This window comes from Pararge aegeria, chromosome 13, assembly GCF_905163445.1.
Source record: "Pararge aegeria chromosome 13, ilParAegt1.1, whole genome shotgun sequence".
Lineage (NCBI taxonomy): Eukaryota > Metazoa > Arthropoda > Insecta > Lepidoptera > Nymphalidae > Pararge > Pararge aegeria.
The window spans coordinates 2992675-2998888 of NC_053192.1; the positions used below are offsets into that span (position 1 = coordinate 2992675).

Below are 6214 nucleotides of genomic sequence, written 5' to 3' on the forward strand. Positions count from 1 at the left end.
ACGTCTTATAATTCGATGGAGCCGGCTGCACGCACGAAAAAACATGACTTTTGCGGCGTTACCTCGCTCTGAGGCGTTCCATTTAAGGCTTGAAGTGCAAGCGAGAGCGAGGAACGAGCGACAAAGAGGTACAGTCGGCCTCCGCGTTCGACATCTGTCTCTCTCCTACTTGAGTGAGCGATGCGTCCGCGTCGACAGCTTCTATACAATAATACATTTACATGTTTTCGGCAAGGATGTAGTGCTGTGAAAAGTGAATCTGGTGTCAATTGTTCATAGCAACGATAATATCTATCAAAAAAATAGAATTAAAATTTTCTGTTGAAAAATGCAACCATTCTATCAGTATTTTCTAACGACGTTGTCACGTTCAACTATCATCAGTAAGCCGACTTTACAGACAACCAATTTTTTTTTTTTTAATTGAGTAAACTACTTTAATAGAGCTTCTGTGGGAACTCATCATAATCATCATCTTCAGTCTATTAACGTCGCACTGTTGGGCACAGAACTCTTCTCATGGGTGAGTCGGTTTCAGATCATAGACCCACCACGCTGATCCAATGCGAGTTGGTGGGAATTGGTGGGATTTATCGACTCAAATGGGCCTCATAAGAAGGCTCAGCATCACACAGCGGGTGATGGAGAGACCAATGCCGTGCTTTCTGAGTTCTAGGCCGTGGGTTCGATTCCTACAACTGGTAAATGTTTGTGTGATGAACATTAATGTTTTTCAGTGTCTGGGTGTTTATCTGCATATTATTTACATATTAATATAATATTTATAAAAATAAGTATTTAATATTAATAAAAATATTCAACAGCTATCTTAGTACCCATAACACAAGCTACGCTTTCTTTGGGGCTAGATGGCGATGTGTGTATTGTCGTAGTATATTTCTTTATTATGTTAAGTATTATTCTTCTTTAAATAATATTGGGAGTATCTCTAAGTGATGAAATCAGGAATGAGGAAATCCAGAGTTACCGACATAGCTCTGCGAGTCGCAAAGCTGAAATGGAAACGGGTGGGGCACATAGCTCAGAGAACCGATGGACGTTGGGGTTCCAAGGTGCTGAAATGGCCACCCCGCACAGGTAAGCACACCGTTGGTCGGACGCAACGAGGTAGGCAGGCGACATCAAACGAGTCGCTGGGAGCCGCAGGAAGCAAGCGGCTCAGGACTGTGGATTTTGGAACTCCCTACAAAAGACCTAGGTCCGCTTAAGCAGTGGACTTCAACCGGTGATGTGATGACGATGATGATGAACGACTCAAAGTCAAAGCCAAAGTCAAATATTTCTCAATTCAAATAGGCACATAGATGGCACTTTTGATGCGTTGATTGCATACATAATGTGTACATAGTATATTATAGGCTATTATCACAAGTGATAAAACCGGTACCGACGGCTTAACGTAATCTCCGAGGTACGTGGCTGGACACCACAAATTTCCTAACTCCGGGCTGGCTATAAAAATGCTTTAAATAAGATCGTTCTAATATTCCTAATATTCTCCTAATATCCTCCTTGATCGTCCTAATATTTCACTAATGTTTGTTGTACCACCTGATAATTTCGTATAACATTTTCTTGTATGCCTTTGGTTGCCTGGAAGAGATCGCTATTTAGCGATAAGGCCGCCAAATTGTACGTTCTACCAACGTGCTGTTGTATATGTATGTTTGTAAATTTTCTCTGTGGTGTACAATAAAAGTGTATTCATTCATTCATTCATCCATCGTAGCGATTTATCGCTTCGAACCTACAGGCCACACAGATACAACTATTTAGAGCTCAAACCACGCTGATCTAATTCCAATTAACGCATTTTAGGGATAAACACCATGAGATAACAACTTACAAAAAGGCTTCATTTTTTTTTTATTTCAGTCCACAAATGTGACGTGTTCTTTTATCTAGAAAGAAGACAGACATTAAAAACCAAGGTCGATATTTGTTGAAGACCTGACGAAAACCTGCCCAATTTAAAACAGGCAATGCGATAACAGTGTTTGTAGATCGCAAACTCAAACTAAAGTAGTAATTACTTTAAAATTATAGTCTCATTATATTTTATAGTTATCTATAGTTAACTATTTAGTTTAGTGTTTTTGTCGACCCGAGCGCTCACAGCTGTATCTTTCTCGGGTGAAGTTTTGAGCGCTCTTTTCCTATAGATAAAAAGTTTGTCTTTTAATAAATAAATATATTACGACAATACACATATCGCCATGTAGCCCCAAATTAAGCGTAGCTTGTGTTATGGGTACTGAGATGACTGATGAATAATTTTATGAATAGTATACATTAATACTTTAAAATACAGATAAACATCCAGGCACTGAAAAACATTCATGTTCATCACAGAAACATTTTCCAGTTGTGTAGGAGAAAACAATTTTAATTAGACAAAAAGTTTTGAAACCTTGATGTTTTCCTCCTTAAATGTAGGTAAAAAAACTAGTAAAAAGAAAAAAACATGCTAAAGTTCCAAAATACGCACGCGCACAAGAATGTACTTAGTTTTATTTGTCTGTCCGGTTCATAGTCTCATAAGTTAAGAACGTATTTACAAAGAAAGTAGTTTACTCAGAAGCCAATTCTTAGATATTATTTACATAGGTATTAGCTTATCATCCTAAACAGCTGCACTCTTAAAAGAATAACTTTGACGTTGGACTGCAAATGGATTGGATCGGCAGTGATTCGCATATTTAAATATTATGTATTAATTTTTATTTATTATTTTTTAATTATCTTTTAGTTATATAGAAATAACGTATTTATACAAAAATTATTATTATTATACCCCTTGTCAGTGGATATAATCAGGCATCAAATTTTTGTTTTCAGCCTGCCCGAAACCTGGCTGACACTATTAAATGAAATAGCCGAGCGAGGAAGTTATGAAATGGCTGAAAAGCGAATTAAATAGTCCATGACAATAGTCGAAGCGCAGTCACAAGGTTAGTGCAGTTAATACAATTCTACATCCACCACTGACTGGTTCCATTCATTAGTTAGTACGGACGCATTTCTGAGGCGCGAATAATACAGGGTGACATTTTGGAAGTGAACAGTGCAATACGGATTTGGCGGGATGTTGTCGCAGATTATCGTAGCAAAAAACCTGTAAATAGTCACGCTTCGCCAAGAGTACATGGCTCAATTTGGTTTAAATTCAAACCAATGCTGCTTGGCTCGATACAATTTTGTAAGTATTTTTTCTGAGCATAATTATGACCATTGAAAATCGCCTTTCTTTATTTATATAACATGAGTTATTGTGGCTTATTTTTACCAGATAGGTAGAAAAACTCGCGGGTTTATTTTTGTTTACTCAAATCAATATTTTGGTATGACATAGTATTTATAGATGATTAGCTATTTAGTCAGTGCACGCGGATAAAACAGTTCGGTAGCACGTTTTCATCATTATTTCAGGCTGAAATATTATTATTGCTGAAATGGAAGAAGAATTCGCTTCAGAACTAGTTGCACTTTATAGAGTCTAAGGCGCGAACAATTTTTCTGTCAGTTGCCGGCTAGAAGGCGCAGGTGGCCACTTTTCATCTTCATACACATTTTGCAATAAGTATACCTCCATCTATCATTGTCAAAATGATGCGAGAAGAAATTACCAATTGGTAACTTGTAACAGAAGTTACCGGATAGGGCCGATATTCATCAAAATTATGGAGGAGTTAAAACGTGAATCCAGAAGACCAAGTAACTTACAGTTTTATTTTATGCTTGTTTATTGTCATAATGCAACAAGCATACAATTAAAAAATTAAATAATAATCAACATAATAACTTAAACCTTTGACCTATTATTTATGATTGTAAATCCTTCGATTTGTGCAGCTGTCGCAAAGTGGCAGTGAAAAACAATATTTTCCTTACGAATTAGGATTTTGCTTTTCTTTTCTTCACTAGTTAAAAGGCGTCAATGCGCAATGTCCGAAAAAGCAATAAAAGTTCCTTACGTAAGGGAGTACAAAAAGGTACATGATATTCAACATTTTTACAGATAACAAACACTCTACAGATAACTAATAGTATAATACAAAATCAGAAAACTTTATCTGGTAGTTCTTGTACGTAGTTGAGTAGAATAAGCAGCAACAGAAAACTGCAATGTAAATTAATTAAATAATAGAAACGTTTTCTTTTCTCTATAGTGGAAACACCTTTGACCACACTATATTTGTTACAGTTCAAGTTTTCGCCGCACTGACCACTCCCAAAATCCCACCATAAAGGTATTTAGGCCAACGTTGACGGAAGAAGATGTATTCTATTTTATATATCTTAAACCAATTAGCCGGTGGTATAGCGAGGCGTTATGCGTTACGATCGCACTCGGTCACTTTCGTTTCGCGGGTGAAATTGATTTGCCACTTTCCCGTTGTAATAATACTTCGACGACGTTAATTCCAGCGGATAATCTAACTTTAATCACTTGATTAATATATAAAGGCTATGACTATGAATCCTTTTCATATGACTCATAGGTATTTTTGCCATTTTCTTTAAGTATTCGACCACATAAAGCAGAAGGATCATGTATATATTTTATTTACTATATATAGTTATTCTGGATTATTTGCCCAAATAACCCTACAAATGCCTCTGTCTGTTTAGTATGATAACTCCAAACAGTTTTATTTGTTTAAATTTAAACGCGTTTATCTGAAAAACTATCGGTGCGATTTGAAAAAGTGTTGTTTTAAATCGAGGCGGGTTACAGAGTTTAAAAAATTAAGCTAAACTGACCGATTGATAGTTTAAAGAGGTTCAATCGCGGTATAGGATATAGGTCACATTGGATTGGCGCGTCAATTTAATCCAACTAGTCGGGAAACTCGTGAAGCGATGGCTTTTAACCTCTCCCTCGATGCAGCGGCCGAAAATATACACCACTATATTTAGAATAGGAAATAGTCGCGTCCGTTGTTTTAATGATGGCGGCGTGGACTTACCGGAATCTTGCGCGTGCGTATCACTGGTTTCGTTGGCGGAATCGCGTTTTTATTTCACTGAAATTTATATATCGCGTCGCCTGTCGCGTGCGCAGACTCCGGTCGTGTGGCGCCCGCCCGGGCGGTGTGCCGACTGCGGAGCGTCGCGCGCGCTTGCACGGTCGGCCGACTTTTCCGACGCCGACACACAGTTCACCGTGTCCCAGTGTGTTCTGCAGTCATAGTACAAAATACCATCTATCGGAGTAAAATCTTTTTAGTTTTTGTCCTACGTCGTGTGCTGTCCTATTTCCCCCATAACACAGTAAAAAGGAAGGTTTTAAAGTTGCCAATTAAACTTAGAATCAACACTGTAAAACTTAAAGACGGTTGAATATTTAAGTGATGTGAAACATCAGACCAAAATAAGTTTTTCCTATCGTATATGATTATACGAAATATATTACGAAGGGTTAAAACGTGCATAAGTATATTTTATAAGGAGTCACCGTGTAAAAACATTAAATCAATTATTGAAGATATTGAAGATAAAAGACCGACGCGTGCATAGTACCTACGCTACCTACCGTACCTAATAGTCACCGGAGTCTGATTTTACTTTTGCATGTACTGTTACAGCTGTATCTGCAGGGTGATTACATATCTCGCGACAGGTTTGCGACAGGCGTAAATCTTGCAATCACTGCTGTCAAACGTCACTTTTCCATACAATAAATAAACAAAAGTGACGTTTGACTGCAGTGATTGCAGGATTTACGCCTTTCGCAAACCTGTCGCGAGATACGTAATCACCCTGCCGATTTCTTCCAGTAAAAACTATGCCAATGGTTTACTCAAAAACTATTATCATTTTGTTTTTACAGATAACTTGCAGAAACATTAAACAACGTACCTCTTAAGTCTCTGGAGTATTATTTCGGTGTAGATTGCAACTAGTGTCTGACCAAAGACTAACTACGAACTCAACATCATCAACCAAAGATAATTTGAGAATGTGAAGGGTTAAGGCCGTTCACCACGATAGCTAAGTGAAGATTGGTAGACTTCACACGATTATTGATTACTCTGGCATGCAGGTTTCCTGAAGATATTTTCCTTCACTTATGACGAAGTGACATTTAATTGCTTAAATTAATAACTCAGATAACTCCGGAATGTTAGAGGTATTACTTCTGCTTCAAGACTCGTTCTGATATGTTTAGTTTTAGGTTTAACGGATCCTC

General features: G+C 37.5%; 1 protein-coding gene across 2 annotated transcripts in view; it reads right to left on the reverse strand.

Moving 5' to 3' along the window:
- LOC120628705 (CBP80/20-dependent translation initiation factor) overlaps nucleotides 1-5166 on the reverse strand; it is a 56368-nt gene extending 51202 nt beyond the window's left edge. For both annotated transcript variants that reach the window (XM_039897274.1, XM_039897273.1), the window contains exon 1: nucleotides 4992-5166. The gene's annotated coding sequence lies outside the window, so the exon portion shown is untranslated. The remainder of the gene's footprint in view (nucleotides 1-4991) is intronic.
- Between the last annotated feature and the right edge of the window lie 1048 nt (nucleotides 5167-6214).